General features: G+C 37.0%; 1 pseudogene; it reads right to left on the bottom strand.

Moving 5' to 3' along the window:
* Positions 1-5,641: 5,641 nt before the first annotated feature.
* LOC100498421 lies at positions 5,642-20,476 on the bottom strand (annotated as a pseudogene).
* Between the last annotated feature and the right edge of the window lie 779 nt (positions 20,477-21,255).

The following is a 21,255-nucleotide window of genomic DNA, read 5'->3' as shown; positions in this document are numbered from 1 at the left end:
TCTTAGGGCACTGGTTAATGACTAACTGACAGGGTTAACTTGTTGCTTAGACATTTACCCTACTAGTTGGGGACTTCTTTCATTCAAGCAATCAGCCACAGAAACTGGAGAATCTGCCTTTGATATCTCAGTGGGACAGCACTTTTTAACACTCATGTACAGTTAGCGCCGAATTTGTTGTTGGGTCACCCAAGCCCACCCCTATTTGCACCCCCATGTGCATGTGCGGCACCCTCCCCCCGCATGCACATTTGCGACTACATCCCCTATTGCTCCCCCTATTGCCCCCCCTATTGCATGCCACCCCTAAATTTGTTATGCCCTAGGCCCTGGCCTTCGCCACAAATCTGGGCCTGCGTGCAGTCATAGTAGAGGATACATTGGAGACTAAACCCTAAATATAGGAGTAATAAAGTGGCACTTTTCCAATTAACTATTTAATGAGTAGCTGATTAAGTTCTTCTTAAAACAAAGAGACAGCCAGTACAGAATACCAAATAGAGTATGTATCCCTGTTGTATACAGACACAGAATTCTAATATCCTTATAATCTATAGAACAATTTATTCAGAAGGCTACTGAGAAGTTACTGAGCACATCTATGATCATATCAGAGATCAAGGTCAAAGGCCAAGTGCTTTTATAAAGGTTATGAACTCCAAGGCAATTTCCAATAGACTTTTATATATTATTAGGGGTTTATTATCCTTTTATAATCTGCAGATTTTAATATATGACAGGATTAAGATTTAATTTCTGACTCTGCTTTCAACATGAGTGTAATGAAAGGTCTTGTGCTGAACATCCTTTTTAGTATCAAATTTATGTGTTTTTATGTCTTAATCTGAACAGGGAAAATAGGTATATTCAAACTACTCCATGTTTGGTCCTTGCAGGGTAAATAATTTGAATATATGTATACAACCTGCCTCTCTTTTGCTTACTACAGTTTATTAAGCAGTTTGATATATGGGCACTGGTAATCTTATGATCTACCTCTCAAGGACCAAACATAGAGTAATTTCAATTTCTCTCTTGTCCTATTTATATGAAAAGCCCTATTCAATAAATTTATGTTGAAAAGGTTGCATAGTACTCCCTTTAAGGGGTTGTTAATTTTTAAATAAACTTTCGGTGTGGTGTAGAGGGTGCTAGTCTGAGATAATTTGCAATTGGTCTTCATTTTTTAATGTTTAGTGAATTATTTAGCTATTTGTTCCGCAGTCTCTAGTTTGGAATTTCAGAAGCTATCTAGTTGAACATGGAATACCATGTACAATAGGAATACTACTAACCTATAATCTTGACATCACTACCAAAGAAGCTAATATAAGAGTTAACATATATAGGAATGCATTTAGATGTAAAAGCTACAAGTTTAAGCCAACACTATCTTTGCGTGATCGAGTATGCATGGTATTGTAATAAATAATTATAAATATACAGAGACTATTATGGAATGCAGTAAAAAACACAGTAGAGCCATGTAGAACTTACTATATAAGATTTTTAACTTTGACATGCATGTTAACATCAGTGTTATAGAATTAGAAATTCATATAAAATGCACACAATGCAGGAATAATTACTGATTAAATGGCTGCATGGCTCCTGGATATCTTTATAGTTTGGAATATGAATACAAACTGATTACCCTGCAGCCTTAAAACTAGTCTGCAACTTTTTGAATATGGATGTAATCTGTTGAACATTGTAATAAATAATAAGACACCATTTAAGTACCATTAATGTATATGGAATATTGTACACATGCTCTGCAACCGGATAAAAAGAGACAAATGCAACAGATCAATAATATTACACTGTATATAATTGTTTTACAAGACTGCATATTTAAGGAGCATAACAACTCAACAAAGAAATAACATAGGAATGTTACACATTATGTTTTGGGCTTTATTACTAGCTCAAGGCACCCTTTAGCAGTAAAGATTTTTGACTGATGCCTCCATTAGCTTCCATTTTCCTTTATAATGATTCACAGAACGAAAGACAGCTGTCATTTGTAGGAGTTTAGTGATGACTTGCACACAGTGGATATAGAATATAAAAGCCGTGATACAAGGCTAATTACTGTAGTAGGAGGGTAGTGGAGTACAATATGCAATGTCACACCTCCCTCTTATGCTGAACCCAAGTGCAGAGGACCATAACAATTTTACATTTAAACTTTGCATCTGTTGACTCAACACCTACAAATAAATTGCCCTGTTATATATGAGTAATGTTTTCATTATCTAGTTCTGCAGAGAGCCCTGAATGGCATTTAATCGCTGTGCATATTTCTGTGTAAGAACTAAACCCATTGTATTCAGCTCAGCTTATCTATTCTCTGTTACTGAAACATACCTATTTGCCCTCTTCTGCTTGAATGGCTTTGGTAATGTTTTGAGGCATACATATTTTTTTGCCAGTGCATTGTGCACAACGTATATTATATTTAAACGCATATAAAACAGTTTTTTTATGGTGTCCTAATCCTTTAAAATAAGTATCTTCTGTTGCTTAATTGAACATCAAAATTGCATTAAGGCAGTGTCTTATATAAATGATAAGAACTAGCAATATGGCATACTGTATTATTTTTGTATTGAATCTGAGCATTACTCTTATGCAATGAATTAAGGCTGCCATTAAGGCTACCATTGTTATTTTTACTTTTTGTATTTATAAAGTTTTTATTCTAACATATCAGTGCCTATTAAGGCTCACTAAGCTTTTGTGATTCACAGTGCCAGTGCCTTATATTGTATTATACAGTTTCTTTATTTAAATGCATGAATGCTTAGGACAAAGCTATTCATTGCAAGGATTTTAAATAAGACCAAATGGGATTCTTGTTATATTGCAATGAAGAATTTTTCACACTTGAAAAGAAGAAAGGGATTTCCTATACATAATAAAAGCATAATTTGTGAATATGGATTCCAACATGTGGCCGAACGCTATATAACCAACCTCAAACACAGAGTGAGGGGCTGGCACACTTAGGGGCAGATTTATCAAATGGTGAGTTTACAGCTTAATACATGTCCATAAGTGTCAGCTCTGTGTAAGTATTAGTAGGCACACTGATATGGGTACTATGCAGCATATCATGGGTTACTGAGAATAGGATATAACCTGTATATTTTAATATGTCCCTCGGCGCTGAGTAAAATATTGGGTGGCTTCAGATCCCTGGAAGTCAATGATTAGAAATGTGTGGAAGCAAGAAGGAGGAAGAAGAAGGTTACGGTGGCAAAACTATAGGGGGCACATTTACTAACCCACGAACGGGCCGAATGCGTCCGATTGCGTTTTTTTCGTAATGATCGGTAATTTTGCGAGTTTTTCGGCGTCTTTACGATTTTTGCGTAAAAACGCGAGTTTTTCGTAGCCATTACGAAAGTTGCGCAAAGTCACGATTTTTTCGTAGCGTTAAAACTTGCGCGAAACATCGCGCCTTTTAAGTTTTAACGCTACGAAAAAGGCGTGACTTTGAGCGCAAGTGTTAACGCTACGAAAAAATCGCGACTTTGCGCAACTTTCGTAAAGACGCCGAAAAACTCACATTTTTACGCAAAAATCGTAAAGACGCCGAAAAAATCGCAAAAAATACGAAAAAGTTGCAAAATGTTCGTTTCCAATCGGAATTTTTCCAATTCGGATTCGAAATCGTGTCTTAGTAAATCAGCCCCTAGGTGTTGCAAGTGCATTCACCTTATGGCTTCTGGTAGGGGCCCATGGACAGAAGTAAACTTTCAACAGGGAATAAACCAAAAATTGCAAGATAAAGGTGCCATTAAAAAACCCATGTTGGTGCTGAGGGACATGATGGATAGTAATTGCAGTAGTAGTGGAAAAGTATACTGGGGGTTGATATTGAACAGTTGTACTTACCGATGCACAATGCCCCGTGAATGCAGATACTGGAGTCCAATAATCATTTCTGCTTAAGAAAGCTTTGCGAAAAACAGAAAATAATTAATAACAATAATAATTATAAAGCATGTCCACAGTTATGAAATGTTTTTGACACTTTAAAACCTAGGGAAATGTATAATAAAAACAAAACACCTTAATAAAAGAAGAGCACCCTATATAGAAACTAAAATAATAGTTTGCCAAAATCTTTATTGCACACACATATGAGATTTTATATTATGTTTTTATGCAGCCCCATGTTGTCTTTTACAGTTACTTACATTATGCCATCCATGAAGTGCTGCAGGTCTCCTCCTCGTATCCAATCCATAACAAGGAAGGCATGCAGCTGGGTACAGAGACAAATGGGAAGAGACTGAAGCAATGGAGCTGCTAGCACAGAATTGGGTTCAGTGAAGAGCAGTGTACAACAGTGCCAATCCTTACAGTACGACCAAATAACAGGATTACACACATTTATATACCATCCAGAATGGAAGAAAAAAGTTACTAAATATAAGTACCAGTTTGTAGAAGTGAGTGTAAACCAGAATATTGATGCTGCATCTGGGAATATACATCTGGGGAAGCTGGTATGTGGGTGTGTGTAGTTGTGAATGTAAGAGTTAATCTGCATGATTAATAGAGATGTAGCGAACTGTTCGCCGGCGAACTAATTCGCGCGAACATCGGGTGTTCGCGAACGCGCAAGTTCGCGAACTTTCCGCGTATGTTCGCAATTTGGGTTCGCCGCGTTTTTTTTCCGCTGCTTTTTTTCTCTGCGTTTTTTCTCAGCCTAAAAAAACGCCGCACAACCACACATGGCGTTTTTCAGCCTAGTACTGGTGTAAGCAAATCCCGTTTCCATGGTGCCAATAGCGCGAAATAGCAAAAAACGCCGCGTATTTCCGCTAGGTCTGCCCGTTTTTATGCAACGCTTTTTCAACAAAGTATTTTTTAGAGCAATTTTTGCCCTTGATCCCCCTCCTGCATGCCCCTGTCCAGGTCGTGGCACCCTTTAAACAAATTTAAAATCAGTTTTCTGGCCAGAAATGGCTTTTCTAGGTTTTAAAGTTCGCCTTCCCATTGAAGTCTATGGGGTTCGCAAAGTTTGCGAATATTCGCGCTTTTTGGCGTTTTTTTTAGGTTCGCTACATCCCTAATGATTAAATGCACCCAGGGAATGATGTATTGCCCAAGGAGCTTCTGCAGGCTTCTGTGGAACAAGAAGTTAATTCTCCTGCAGACAAATGTGTGTTTGGGTAAAGGGGTAATCACAATGCAAGTCTGTGTAGGGCCAGACCAGACACTCATGCAGCAGGGGAAGTCTCTTTGGAAAGTCCTTTAGTGTAAAAAAGGACTGTGTGACCTTATTCTTATCATGCAGCAGATGGCTCATAAAGAAGGGACCCATAGAGCTATAGTGGTAACTCTGCTGGTGATCACATAAGACTAGGAGCTAAATGGGGTACATTGGCAGCCACTAAGGACAGGGGTACCCTGTGCCCCCTGTGCAGCACAGTGCTCAAACAACTGTGTCTGGGACATACACGGGCCCCCCCTGGTGTCTTCAACTGGACTTACCTCCATGCTGCAACCAAATGAAAGGTTGACAAGTAGAAATTATTACAAATATGTATAAGCTTGTGAGTATGTCCGTGATACTCCCAAGATCATATTAACATGCGCTTCCTTGTCTTTCTTCTGCATTATTTTAATCGCCACTTGCTCTCTGCAGTTGGTCAGTGATGCCAGCATGACCTGAGAAAGATAAAATATATTAGGTCTTTTTTATTACAATTAGACAGGCAATGTGGAAAAACAGATTGTGGATTATGTACCCCCTATTGTAAAGAGACACAGAATTCTAATACATTTCTATACTACAAAAGAGTTCATCCAGAAAGCTGTTAGAAGTTACTGAGCACATCTATGATCATATCAAGTACTTTTATAAAGGTTATCAACTCCAAGGTAATTTCTAACAGACTTTTAAATATTAAGAAGGATACATTATCCTTTATAATCTGCAGCTTTAACTATATGACAAGATTATGTGGTAAACAGGTTTTTATTTCTCAAAAGATTTAATTTCTCATTCTGGTTTCCTTCTTAGACCTGTCACTAGGTTCTCTAAGAAACAACTTTACAAGTCCCTGCAACTTTAATGTACAAATTTTAAAAGTAGCCCCTTCTGTCATCTGATCTGTACACATTTTGCTGCCCGTGCTCATGCGCTTTCAACCACTGACATTTGCCGCTAATTCTTTTCAGCTGCTTTGATTTTATGCACAACTCCCTGTACCTTTTATTCTCATGTTCAACTTTTAGTAGCAGGTTTGAGCTGTTTGTTGTTTCTTACCATTTTGTTAAGTCCATGACACACTCATAGATAACAGACTATTGCTTACATTGTAGCATTTTGATTGTAATACAAAACTCCCTGCACCTTTACTCTCATACAAATTTCTGTACCTATTCTAACGCTCATGTTTTCATAGTTTTGCTGTTGACCTTATTGACTCAGTAGCCTGGATGTAAAAGCTGCTTAATTTCATCTCACTGACTGATCTAATATAATTTAAGAATTATAAAAAAAACAAATTGCATCACATATACTTGTGTCTTTCTTTTTATTAGTAGATTGTACTGAATTGTTGACAGTACAGCCATTTTGTAAAAATATAAATCTGGTATGTAGCTGCATTTCTATTCCTTGAAGAGATATCCCTGTTCAGCTGTGTTTAGCACTTAGCCCTAAGGTGGATTAATAAGGTGTGCATGCTCCATAGTATGAGGGGCTGTAGTTACCTCAGGAATCCTGCTTAACTTTGAGTTAGATATGGAATAACAGAAAAAGTTTGCTGTACCTTTCTAGTTACTGATGAATAGAAGACTTAGCCAGATAAGTTCACTAGTGGTTGCTGACAATTGCTTGCATACCTACACTATAGAAGCTTTCTGTAAGACACATGACTGATATGTATGTGTATGCAAAGACAGTCATAACTGAAAGCTGGCTTTGTTTCAGAGCATCATTTTTAACACACTTTTTAAGTGACTAAATAGGATCCTTTAGTGTTCATTTATACAGACCCCAGCAACACGTGCTAGAGCAAAATCATACCCCTTAGTGCTCATTCAGAAAACTTGCATGTGGGTCTGCCATTCTACACCTTGCATAGGATTAAAAACAAATGTCTAACATGTGGATGGAAAATCTGTGGATGGAAAAAGGCAATAGGTAGGCAGTCCATCTGTGTACAAAGGGAACCATGAAGCTTGTTAGAAGGTGCAGCAGCATTCAATCCAGAATGGAAGGAAGTGATGATTTAGTGGCACTGAGCGCAACTATAAAGAAGCACAAAGAACATATTTTGATGCAAGTACTTTTAATTAAAGTGGTTTTATGCACAACTGACTGCCCTACTGTGTTACATTAGGAACATGGGTATTTCACATGCTCTTTGCTTTTTAACAGTGCCCACACACATAATGCAGCTTACAAGTAATAATAAACAGGCATATTTTTACCAAACAAACAATGTATACCTCTTCAGTCCTAAAAGTCATTGAAATATGATTTAGACGAATAGTACCATAAAATGTTAATGGAACTTTTTGGGGAACAGATATAGAGGCTGATTTGACTAAAAGCTATCACAGCAGGGAAAGTATCTTTTATTTTTCTATTATTTATGATGCCCTTTTGTTGTGACAGACTTCAGGCCGTATTTTCATGCAGTATATGTGTGTTTCCAATCCAATTTGTATGGGAACAGACAGTGCAGAGCACCAGTATTCTTGCCCGAGTTTCTGTTTTTGGAAAAAGAATCAGCCTGAAAATTAGGTCACAGAACAGGACTTCGGTTTGTGTTAAATGCAATGAGACGTTTGCTGTCTAATCTTTTTCACACATTCTTTTGGCATTAGTTTTATGCATCATACCTGCTGGTACTGAGATAATAAATTACAGTACATATCGGACAGGTTTTGACTAGACCAATTGCAGGGTGAATTTACATATGTTATATAAGCATTTGGAAACTGGCAATGAATGCAGCTCAGAAGAACTGTGATTACCAGCAGCAAATGTTACTGTGAGAAAGAGGATCTAATCATTATTATTTAGTGTTATTCTTGAGTTTCACCTTTTTTGCTAGGTGCTGAACCCTCACTATGAATAAAAGTCAAACAGCTCAGACTTTGGCAAACTATTTTACATACTTAGAAAAGTGTGCTTTTGGAATAAAGTACTTTCCAAACTGCACAAATATGTACTTTTTCTTTGTACATGCAGGGCTGATTCAGCACCTACTGCCACCCTGAGGCAGCCTAGCCAATGCCGCCCACTCTCGCCCCTTGTGCTTACTTGTAAATGGGTCAAGCAGGGGGATTTCTAGTGAACATAGCACCATAGCACTCTCTGCACTAGAAGAGCCAACATTTTTATTTACAAATCAGAATTTGAGCTCTTAAAGTCACCAGGTTCGACTTTTTGCTGCCCCGCTAACTTGTTGGGCCGTGCTCCTGTGTACATATTTCCTGTGTAAGTCAGAACCTGGCAAAATCCAGCTTGTGGTACAGCCCACCTCATAAATCTCACCCGGAACTTGACATAGACATAGGACCTGATATGACTTCCTTTCTTCTAATTATCAGGTTGGTCTTGACTTGCTCACCCAAAATGGTGAGCGACATACTGTAAAAGGGAGGGGTCCTCATTAGACATATAAAGCTATAAACCCCCAAATTTGACAACGATAGAGACAAAGGACACTCAGCCAATATAACCAAAGAGCAGAACAGGAAACTCCACTATTAATCCATCCAAGCTTCAGAAACCTAACAATAAAAAGAAATGAAAAAACTAGACAGATAGCAGAGAAGTAAAAGATAGAAATCAATATAGCATACTGATACAAACCAATAAAATCATCAAGGGGCCATAATGGCAATATCTGGGAGCAAACGTGATGCCGCGTGTGGTCAACAAAGCCAAAGTGCTGGGTTTTTGTATTTTTATACTGACCACACAACATATATATCCAATTAGAGGGAACATTGTACCTATGTTTTAAAAGGTTTGCTCCATTTACTTCCCAAGGTAAAAAACAACTGATTCCAAATATATTTATGTAAGTGCAAGGTAACAAGTTTATTATAAAAAAAAAAATGAACTATGTATTTATGCTGCCTGTCCTGTAGCCATGAGGTTCATGCACAATGAGCACTTTATATTCCCAGGGAATATTAATTGCACAGCACTGCTATAAAACTAGAAATATAGCACTAATTTAATATATAGTGCTTTCTAAAACAGCACTTTTTAATACAAGCTAACTAAAATGAGTTTGGTGCATGGGCCCAAGATCTGTGTCTTGATCATTTCCACAAGAAGTGACATAATGTCATTTGTGCCATAACCTTTTTCCTGACCAAAAGAGAATTACAGAGATATGCACAAATATACATCTTTCCTTAAAGGCACTTGGTAGCCTTTCCACTTGCTTTCCACTGACAAGACGTGGGTCCAGCAGTGGGCAATTAACCACTCTTCCATGTCTTTAAACATTTTAAATCTCTATTTAAATTGTGGGCACTGTTTTGGGTTAGTGGGGTAAAGGCTGATCATATTGACATAATCTGCCTTCTCGGATTTTAAGAAGTGTTTTTTTAAGCAATGTGGTAGGCATTCTAAAAAGGAATCCCTATCATACATTTGTAACACAAATACAACAAACGCCCCTAAGGGTTGGATGAATCTGCAACATGTTCCGCTCAATAGGGGTTACAGAAGGTTAATAAGAAAGAGACTCAAACCTGTTACTGCTTCAGGTCTCTTAACATCTAACAACGATTCTGTTAGCAGTCAACCATTTTCATACACCCTAGGGACATTATCAAATCAGTATTGGCAGGTCAGGTGAATTTTTATTTTGTCTATCATGAAATCCCCAAACAATGAATAAGTTACAGGCTAATCCTTACTGAAGACATTTTAAAACAGGATTATCTGTAAATCCATTATATAATATCATTATGGCAATTTTCTCAAATAAGGGAATTTAGAGATTCATTTTCTGTTTTTTTCAAAATATTATTTTTTTAATTAAGTTTTTGATCTCAAAACAGATGACAAGGTCTTCTATTCACAATAAGTAACAGCGATTCAGCTAATAGACTGGCTCATCAAGGGAGTTACAGGTAAAATAATTATTGTATTGGAAAAAAATGAAAAGTCAATTAAATAAATACATTAAAAAGCATTTCTCCATATAAACAAAAAATTAGCTTCTTCATATTATAAAGTAGCTAATTAGTTTAATACATAGAAGAACCAGAATAAACATCATAGTATTTGTATAATTACAATTTTTTTAACAAACAAAAAAGCCTTTTTGCTTTTGCATAGTTTTTTTGTTTTTTTTTGCTTTTGCATAGTTAATATGAAAAACCTAAACCAGAAATCAGAACCTAAAAAAAAAATATAAGTTATATACAGGTATGGGATCCCTTATCCAGAAACCCGTTCTCCAGAAAGTTCCAAGTAATGGAAAGGCCATCTCCCATAGATTCCATTATAAGCAAATAATTCTAATTTTATAAAATTTTATAAAAAATCCTTTTTCTCTGTAATAATAAAACAGTACCTGTACTTGATCCCAACTAAGATATAATTACCCCTTATTGGGGGCAGAACAGCCCTATTGGGTTTATTTCATGGTTAAATGATTCCCTTTTCTCTGTAATAATAAAACAGTACCTGTACTTGATCCCAACTAAGATATAATTACCCCTTATTGGGGGCAGAACAGCCCTATTGGGTTTATTTCATGGTTAAATGATTCCCTTTTCTCTGTAATAATTAAACAGTACCTTGTACTTGATCCCAACTAAGATATAATTAATCCTTTTTGGACGCAAAACAATCCTATTGGGTTTATTCAATATTTAAATGATTTTTAGCAGTTAAGGTATGGAGATCCAAATTACGGAAAGATCCCTTATCCAAAAAAACCCAGGTCCCAAGCATTCTGGATAACAAGTCCCGTACCTGTAACAATCATATTGAAAAAAGAAAGAAGGTATCTGCCCCTCAAAAATATGATGTGTATTAAAATACATATTTTTGCAGAATGTTTTATCATTTTAGAGAATTTGCTGCTGAAATCTGTATACCTTATTTTCATTTATCTGTAGTGTTTCTCTAGCCCTCTTCTTATATTGATTTATAATGAATTAATAGATTTTAAAATATTCTGTAGATATCTTGTACACAAAATTTATAAGAAATAAATGTTACTGTGTGTCATGATTCCCTTTAATTTCTATTATGTCAAAAGCAGCAGGTCAGTTCATAGTATGTATGTATGTATGTATAACTTTATTTATAAAGCGCCACAAGGGTACGCAGCGCTGTACAGTCTTACAGAATACAAAATTACACACAGGGAGGACAAGTGATATAATAAATAAATACAATAAATACATATATGTATATATATATATATAAGTGCCATGTGGTATGAGACACAGTAGGAAGGAGGTCCCTGCCCCGTAGAGCTTACAATCTGAGTCTGTGTGGGGATTGCTCAAGCTCGTATTGGTAGATGGACACTACATTTCTGTTTAAAGCAGCCTTCTCACTGCACTTTATTAACATGAACACAGGTTTCACCCCAACCATGTAACAAATACAATTGTTTAAAAAATGAATGAAATGAAATTGAACCCGTTTGGTGTCTGATTGGGATCCTTATTTCCACCCAAAACACAAGTTACGCATTTACCTTTACAGCTCCCTGTTCACATAACTTTTCTGTAGCTCTCCAAAGAGATCCATTTATTCTCTTACTAGTACAGGTATGGGATCTGTTATCCAGAATGCTCGGGAACTGGGGCTTTCTGGATAAGGGATCTTTCCGTAATTTGGATTTCTGTGCCTTAAGTCTACTAAAAAATCATTTTAACATTAATGAAACCCAATAGGATTGTTTTGCTTCTAATAGAGATAAATTACATCTTAGTTGGGATTAAGTACAAGGTACTGTTTTATTATTACAGAGAAAAGGGAAATCATTTTTAAAAATTAGAATTATTTGCTTATAATGGTGTCTATTGGAGATGGTATTTCCGTAATTTCCGGATTACTGATCCCATACCTGTACCTGATCCCATACCTGTACACACACTGGCACAGCCAGGGCCCTCCACTGGGAACAGCCAGTCCACAAGGTATTGGAGCAGAACCCTTTTCTACCTACTGGCATCTCTAAACTCGGCTGCCTCTTCATTACTTTTCTTGAAGGGGAGAATAACCACATCTTAACCAGGTAAATGCTTGCATCCAATTAAATATAACTTAACGCTACATATTTTTGTACAAATCTAGGCTTCCATGCCAGAATATAAAGTAGATGTTTGTTTTTAATAAACATAACTGAATACAACTTGTAGTATGTTATAATCTCCATCCTACAGGCAAAATTTATCTTTAAAGTAAATCTCTCATTACAATTTGGCCAGTATTTGGAGATATACCTAATTCCTTCCAACTAAAAGAAAGTCCACTTGAGTTTAGTACAAAAGATACCATCATATTGAAAATAGAAATGATGACGGATAATTGGAAATTACATTGTTTCTTAATATTTAGTAATTTCTGCTTGGATAAAGTGTTTCTATAAAGAGGGTTTAATTTAACGTTATGTGTATTTTGGAATCAATCATTGATTGAGTACTTAACAGAAAACCTTTCCCCACCCACCCACTTTCTACAAAACAATAATTAGAACACAAGCAATTCTGAAACTGCCACCACTAAATTAATGTATGTATGTATGTATATCTTTATTTATAAAGCGCTACTTATGTACACAGCGCTGTACAGTAGAATACATTAATACAAACAGGGGGTTAAAGATAATGGATAAATACAAAGTACAACAATACAAATAAATACAAGGTACAGTTGCAATAAGAGTCAGAAACACAAGAGGAAGGAGGTCCCTGGCCCGTAGAGCTTACAATCTATATGGGAGGATAACTAACAGACACAAATGGGCAAATGTAAGTGCTGTAGGTCACAGTGGGTGACACTACAATATAAGTGCTAGTTCCCAGATCAGTTGCTGGGTGAGTGCTCCAAAAGGTAGTCTTTAAGTTTAGTTTTAAAAAGACTGGGGGAGGATTCTCTCCGAAGGAAATCAGGGAGGGCATTCCAAATGTAAGGGGCAGCAAGGCAGAAAGGTTTAAGGCGGGAAACGGCAGTAATAGTGGGGGGCGGAACCAAGCGATTGCTCTGCGAGGAACGAAGGAGTCGGCCAGGAACGTACGGAGACACAAGGGAAGAGATGTAGTGAGGAGCAGAGGAATGGAGGGCTTTGAAGGTTAAGAGAAGGAGTTTGTAAAATATTCTTTGTTTAATAGGAAGCCACGATAAGGACTTTAGCAGGGGAAGGGCCTCAACTCTCCTGGATGAGAGGAGGAGAATTCTGGCAGCAATGTTTAATATAGACTGTAGGGGGGAAAGATGGGAGTTAGGGAGGCTGGTTAGTAGCAGGTTACAGTAGTCAAGTCGGGATAGGATGAGCGCATGCATGAGCAGATGAAGTCTCCATTTTTGAATGAGTCCTCCTTATCTTTGTTGTCATCATCGTCACCATCGTCCTCATTATTGTCATCACCATCATTTAAATTCTGTTCCTTGTACACTGCACAATAAATTGTGACAATAAACTCTTCATTCAGGCATCATATTATGTACAATAGTGTTGTTCCTCTGCCAGCGTCTTGTAATACTCCTAAGCAGGAGAAATCTTGTGCCATCGGTTTCCAATTTCTAACATACTTTTCTTAGGGGGAGTTCTTTGTTGGACAGCAGCTCCTGAGAGAACTTTTGGTAGCCATTCATGGGTGCTTTCTTAAGCTCTTCCAGAAACTTGACCTTCTTTCCTGCTGTAGTTGGGGTAGGAGCAGACTGCATATCACTTATCAAATAGCATTTCTGGTCCTTGGCTGACTTTTTTTATCCACATAAGGCTTTAGCATAGTCATTCTTAAACTGAGCAAGATAGTGTCCAATCATGCTCTGTTACCAGATTTCTTTGGCAGTTTTGGGGGGTCTCCATTAGTTTAGCCCTCTTGTCTGCTGCTTTATTCTTGCTTGCCTATCTGGATTTGCTCTCTACCTTTGCAGCATCCTGTGTGGCCATCTTTGGTGCTGGGGTGTTTTTTTCTGTTCATACCCACCATCTTTCCTCTACAAGAACCCTCTGCTTCTTCTCCTATGGGAGATTCTCAAGAAAGAGCATCAACTCCACTTCATATTCTTTCTGCTTACAAGTCTTAAGGTATCCTTCTGTTTCTAAGAGAGCAGCTTCCACCTTTGTCTGCAGAGGACCATATGTTCAGTGCTGAAAAAGGCTTTCATATTGGCCATCAGCTCTGCACAGTACATTGAGTAACTGTTTGGTGGAAGCTTGGTTGGCCTGACATCAAACTTGTCCTTCAGTTCTCACTCCGCCTTGATGAGAGTGGAGTGAGAGTTGCATCTTCTTTGATGTTCAGCTCTGGGTGCTATGCATGTATTCCCTCATCATGCTTTCATATTGCTTGTGTTGCTCCAGTTGCTTTTCTTGCTCCTATAATCATTCCAACCGGTATTGAGTAAGAACTGCTATGTTAACATTTCTCACATTGGTGACAGCCAGACCTCCTTGACTTGTTTTGTTTCATTATCTGGTAAGAGATTTTTCGATGTTTTCCTGTCCTGACAAGAATTGTTAGACTAGAAATTTTAGCTTTTATATCTTTGAGAAATGTTGGGAAGTCGAGCATTGGATATATGACCTTTGGAAGGATTAATATTTTATAGAATGCTACTATTCCAGGGCTAAAATAAATAAAATAAGTAAAAAGTTGGAAAGGTACAACCTCTAAAAAGGTTCTGGCAGGGCCAGAATTTGAGCTTGGGTTTTGTTTTTCAAACATATGATTCTATATTATGCTATCAAAATTTCTGCATCAATTCCTATATTTTGTGTGTGTGTTTTTTATACTGTTTAAATTGATGTAATCAATATTATATTTTAAAAAATACTTTTTGTGGACATATTTTTTAAATTATTTTTGGCACAAATTTGTGATAATATTTTTTTAATTTTTTAAATGAATAACCAAAAGCAGTGCACTGTTCATCTGGTACAAAGATATAGCGGAAACCTAATAAAAATGAAAACCGTCAGTTCTTTGTTGGAGAAAATAAAAACTGGTTGCAACTAAAATGGAGACATATAATAGTACAAGATTTTGTGTGAAGTTTCTCTCAGGAAACAAAATGCCCTCTGCAAATGTCTGACGTCCTACTCAGAAATCAGTAGGCCAATGTGAAAAAGAGTCATTATCCAGTAAGCTACTCCTCTTTCCTCCTTGATTCAGTGAATGATTAGATGTTAGATAAAGCAGCCACATTCAAATGGCTGACTCTGCTCCTTTTTTAGCTGCTCCTTTATTTTAACTTCTCTCTCAAGGTACTGTGACTCTGTGGAGTTGTGTTTTTGGGTTTAGCCGGGAATCTCAGTAGGGGACCGGTAGCAGTGAGGGAAAGCACCTTATGTATTAGTTAGAGCCAAGGGTTTTGTTTTCTTTTGTTTTGTTTATGCTCCTGCCTGACCACAGTCTATCACTGTACGTAATAAACAGACTTTATTCACCTAGAGAACTGTCTGTATATGTGATCTCGCTCACAATATAAATATATTCATATACATATATTTTTTTTTTTTTGTGTGCTTACCTGCTAACCATGTGACAGTGTGAATTTCATTGCTATAGAAAGCCTAATTCTACATGTCAAGGGATTTTCAATTGTTACTGCCTATCAAGGGCTAGGCAGCCATTACAGCTCGTACACAGTAATGGCTGCCTAGCTCTTGATAGGTGAGTGCAGTGCAAACTGTGCTCTGAACCTTGGCACAGAGCACAGCAGTAACATAAGAGAGACCTGTACTTAATGCCTGCCACAAGCAGGGACTAAGTACAGGGCTTCCTAGCACCTTACATTCATTGCAAGCTAGGGGAATGCCATTAGATGACCATGTGCTGCTCTGCCTATTTGTATTACTACCAAGCACACACAGTGCTGCATAGAAAGAGAGGTGCAATGCTTCATGTGCCATTCTCCTCTGTCTGTAGATGACCCAGATTGTCTGTATTTGCTGGTGATGTAAAGTATAAATGAGGGGGGAATACTGGTACAACAATAAAAAGAACATACATGATATATGAATCTAGCTCAGACTCCAAACATCTTGCATTATTTACTGTAGTGGGATAAAAAAAAACAAAAAACTTTTTTTGGATCTTGAATTTATTTGAATGTGTGGAAGGCTCATAAATTGGTATTTCTAGTCCAACCAAAAAAATCCAATTGGCCTGCAGCTGTATCTGTACTGCAATAGATATTATGCTTCATTTTAACCAATTAGTAGTTCCTCCACCAGTTTGGATCACATAACTGTGGCTGGTACAAAAAAAGACCTTGTGCACTCCTGGTTTATCAGTATCAATGTGTATTTTATTTCTTTTTAATATTCTCAACATTTTTAGGTTTTATTGGAAATGAGAAGACCATAGGAAGTAAACAAACAATATTAACTAATAAACCTTTTGGCCATTGAATGTCCCAATTCTGCCTCCCAAAATGGAAGCCAAGAAGGGGATGGGATTCATGCCACAGGTTGGGTTTCTACTACTGTGGGAAACTAGGGCTAGGGATAGGTAGATTTTATTGCGATAAGGATATGCATAAGGAAATGTGATGGATGAGTCATGTAATTTTTTTAATGTGTAATTTTTTTAACTAATCTCACCCAGTAGCTTTGTGGTTGGCGAGTAAGTTCGTTTAGGCTACCAACACTTACAGTACTAAATGAAGGCAAGAAGTTTCAGATATCGCAGTTCGCTAAAAGTCACAGTTCACTAAAAATGATTATATATATATATATATATTGTGCCTGGTCTAGGCATGAATGTCCTGTTAAATTATGCAGAGTTAGAATATTCAATCCCACCGTATATACAGTTGATCTCCATTCACTGCCTTTCTACTGTTAGTCCCTTAAAATCAAAGAACAGTAAAAGCTCTCCTAGCAGAAATTGTACTTTCAGTAACACCATTATCGGTACATAGCAAATATGAATTCCTAGGTGCATCCTTTTCCAAAATGTTGCAGGTGGCTAATGCAAAACAAAGAACAATTATATTAATTTGAAAGAGCCATCTAAAAAAAAAACCCCATCTTGCTTTAGTTTTTTTAAATGACAGAATTACAGACTTTTAAGATTCAAGGATTATTATTATTATAGATCCAGCTTTGTACTGAAAATAGAAAGGGCCTTTCCCATGCCTTTGTCATGAATTAGGAAGGGAAACATATTCATGAATATCACTGCACTGTTTGCTTTCACTTGAGCCATGACAAACAGCCCCTATACAATTATTGCTCCTCCAGTTTACAGCCAGCATTACACATTTAGACAAACAGTGTTCTTCTGGGACCTAGAATTGTCAGCAATTCGGTACAGTTTTATTATGGTCTGGTCCAGAACCTATTTACAATGCTTCATTTATTTCTGCACTGGCCCAAACCCCAGGTGCTTTGTTCAATTATTGAAATGCAAGAAAGTTTTCTGTTTGCTTGGTGTTCACTGTGTTCATCTGCTTGTGTTCTGGTTTATGTCTGGTCCATAGGTACATCGCTTGGAATAGGACTGTTCTCTGTATATGATGTGTGCTGTCTTTGATCTCAGCTATTGTATGAGTTACAGTACTTCTTGGTTAAAAACAAATCATCCCTGTTATCATTAATGCTGCCTCTTTTGCCTGCCAATGTACCCTACTGTGTTCTATTCTGCAGATTAAGCCACAAGTTACCATGATGGCCCTGGCCTCGACTGCTTGTGCCACAACTTGCTTCTCAGAGACTGTTTCAATTAGGGTTCGTTAACAAATGCAAGTGTGATGCACAAAAATGTATGTAAAGCTGGCCATACACTGAATGCCTTATAACTAGCAAGTAGCATGGCATTTCTAAAATATTTTATACCATTAATGTATTGTTTTCTTTGTCATTAGATAATAACAGTAGATAATAATTTATATTTGATAATTTTTCTCTCTACAATCTTTGCGAGATTGCATCTACTGCTCATTTTCAATGTGTAAAAGGGCCTTGGGACTTTTTAGCAGCCTGTTACTTATGGTACATTGCCTTAAAACTTTACCTTAACGTAACATGACTGCAGAACATTGTGCTGTGTCTTGCTTTTCATTGTGTTGTGTCTTGGCAACACACAGCATGGGTTAACTAAGAAAAGACAAGTGTTCAAACTGGTACGAAGGTAAGGAAAAAGTTAAAATGCTACTTTTTAGATGCCTTCCAGCAGCCACACAGTTTTACTTATTGATAAGACTTTCATGAAGTAATAATGAAAGTTACAGTGCAAAGACAAAATTCTCAATTAGAAGCATCTCTTCACAAGTGACTGCTGTCAGCTATTGCATGTACCTTATGAAATATTAAACTACACAAGTGGAGATGCAGTCAGTGTTTACTCTTCTGGCACCAACCAGTGAACTGTACTGATATACAAACTTATAGTAAACACATTAATTAGATTAATGTGGTTTAAATATTACCATTAAAATGAAATTTTCAGTGTATTAATATCAGAAGTCCCAGATTGTTGTGCTAATGAAGAAGAATTGCCGCTTTACCAAAAAAATGTGTCCTGATGCTACAACCCTATTTACTCCAGAACTGCCTTTTGTACTTTGTACAGGCATTGATTTGACATTACCTACATGAGATTGTGTGTGTTTGTGGTAACTATTGACTTGGCTACTGGCCTGCATAACTATTCTTTTTGATCATCCTTGTACTTGCCTGGTAATTGTGCTATTCACAGACTTGCTTATTGGCCTTCCTGACTATTCTCCATCTCTACCCGTTTGTGGTACCTTGACTGGTTACGCTGTTGTTTGGTGATTGGCTGGTGGCCTGCCTGACTACTCCTTCTTGATCATGCCTTTTACCCAGGCCTGACTCTCACTGGGTGCTTAGAGCGGTTGTTCATCTTTACATTACCATGTGAATATGACATTGATATTCTGAGACAATTTGCAACTGGTTTTTGTTTTGTTATTTTTTGTGGTTTTTCAGCTTTTTGTTTAGCAGCTCTCCAGTTTGTAATTTCAGTAGATATCTTGTTGCTAGGGTCTTGTTTACCTTGGTAACCAAACAGTGGGTTAAATGAAAGACTGGAATATGTATTGGAGAGGGGCTGAATAGTAAGATAAGTAAAAAAAAATGTAACAATATTAATTGTAGTTTTGGTTGTCGGGGTCAGTGACCCCCTTTGAAGGCTGAAAAAATGTAGACAAGAAAACTATAAAAAATAATAAAGACCAATTGCAAAGTTGCTAGGAATAGGAGATTCTATGACATACTAAAAGGTGAACAGATAAGACGAGGTAGTTACATGTTCAAGCACATTTGTGCTGTCCATCCTGCTATCCTTCATTGATCATTGGGTTAAACTCATCAACATGGTCTAGAAGCTAAGTAATGTCTGGGAGGATTGTGCATACATGGCAGTCGGTTTCATCTCCAAGGATTACTACTACTAAGGCTGGCCCTGGCCAAATAGTTATTTGGAAGTAACTGGAAATAGTTCCACAGAAATATAAGCACTAATTTCTATAAAGTGGCTAATGATTGCATATTTTACCCCGTATCATGTCCTGAACGAACTAAAGCTGGAGTGGGAGTACGTGTCCCCATCTATTAACTCATACTCAGCATTCAGTATCGTCAAACCTTTCATAAATACTAAGTAAACTATCACTGACGAATTCTTCCTGGGTAAATGGGGTAAAACCTTTCCCACTATGGAGACTTTACCATAAAAGGGGTTTAAGATTCTTGTCTACAAATCCAGCTTCCTTTTTAGCATGGGGGGAGGCTTTATGATGAGACAATGTTTCTGTTTATAAATTTGTCCTACTAGTCCTTTTTTTCTTACACGCCCCAGTAAGTATATCTGCTGTAATATCATCTAAGCTGCAAAATGTGCCCACCCCGGACAATAAACTTGTCAAACTAACTTCAGCAATGTTCCCATTTGTTTTTATTCTACTGCTGAATTTAATTAAAATGAAAAAGTACATTATAAATGAATTATCGAGAAAACATTTTATCTCATTTTAGATCTACTTTAGACTATACTATATTGTTCAATGCTAAAAGGCAATTTTATCTGTCGTTTATTCCTAATAATATCAATGATGCTTTTAAATGATGGTCTGTTATGGCAGCCATAATTGCAGGATGTGATCAACATATCTCACAGGGATGTAATGAACAAGGTAATTTGTGATAAATTTGGATGCAACAGTTCATCAAGCACAAGTTAAAAACTATGGCGTTATCTTCCCATTTGCAGTGTCATTACTCACCATAATGGCATTGTTCTGGAAAGTCATGGTATCATTTCAAGACTCTAAAATATTGTTTTGACACATGAGTTATCATTCTTTATTACTAAAAATGTAAAAGATTTTGAAATTGATTCACTAATGGAAATTTTGGTCATTGCTAAGCTTAAGCTAATTTAGTTCGGTGAAGTCTGTTGTGCTGAAAAGAATATTTTATTCACAAGCCAGTATTTCTACCCCTCAGTTAATGCATAAAGGAGAATGCATGCTTCTGTGTCATACAGTTAGCAGCTCAAATGCAATGAACACTTGATAGAGTAAGACAAATCCCTTAATCTACACATCTTCATATCGGCTTTAGACATAAAGGGTGCAGTTCAATTCAGCCAGTACTGGCACAACTCAACAAATATTTGTCATGATAAGGCCGTCAATGATGGAATACTAAGCAGTTCAGTAAGTACCCGCTTCAACAAAAAACAGACTTACAGCAGCAAACAGCTTTACCATGATGAGTTCCAGTTAACCCAGAGGAAATGCTGCATAATGATGTTTGTACTGCAATTCAGCTCTATTTCTGTTGTTCCACAAAAACCTTCATAGATGGATATTAAAAGCATGATTGTGCTTATTATTAAATGATCTGCATTTATTCAAATGTTAAAGGAAATGAAACCAAACTATATGTGAGTTCTAGCATTAGCAGCTTCCGAAATAGTCAAAGGTGCCTCTTTATAAAAGGACATGTACCCCCCCACACACAAAAAAGAATGTAAACAGCCTTTTTTGAAATATTTGAATACCTGTCACTTCAGTTGTTAAAAGGG

Source organism: Xenopus tropicalis, chromosome 9 (assembly GCF_000004195.4).
Source record: "Xenopus tropicalis strain Nigerian chromosome 9, UCB_Xtro_10.0, whole genome shotgun sequence".
Taxonomy (NCBI): Eukaryota; Metazoa; Chordata; class Amphibia; order Anura; family Pipidae; genus Xenopus; species Xenopus tropicalis.
This window is presented reverse-complemented; position numbering and strand designations above follow the sequence as displayed.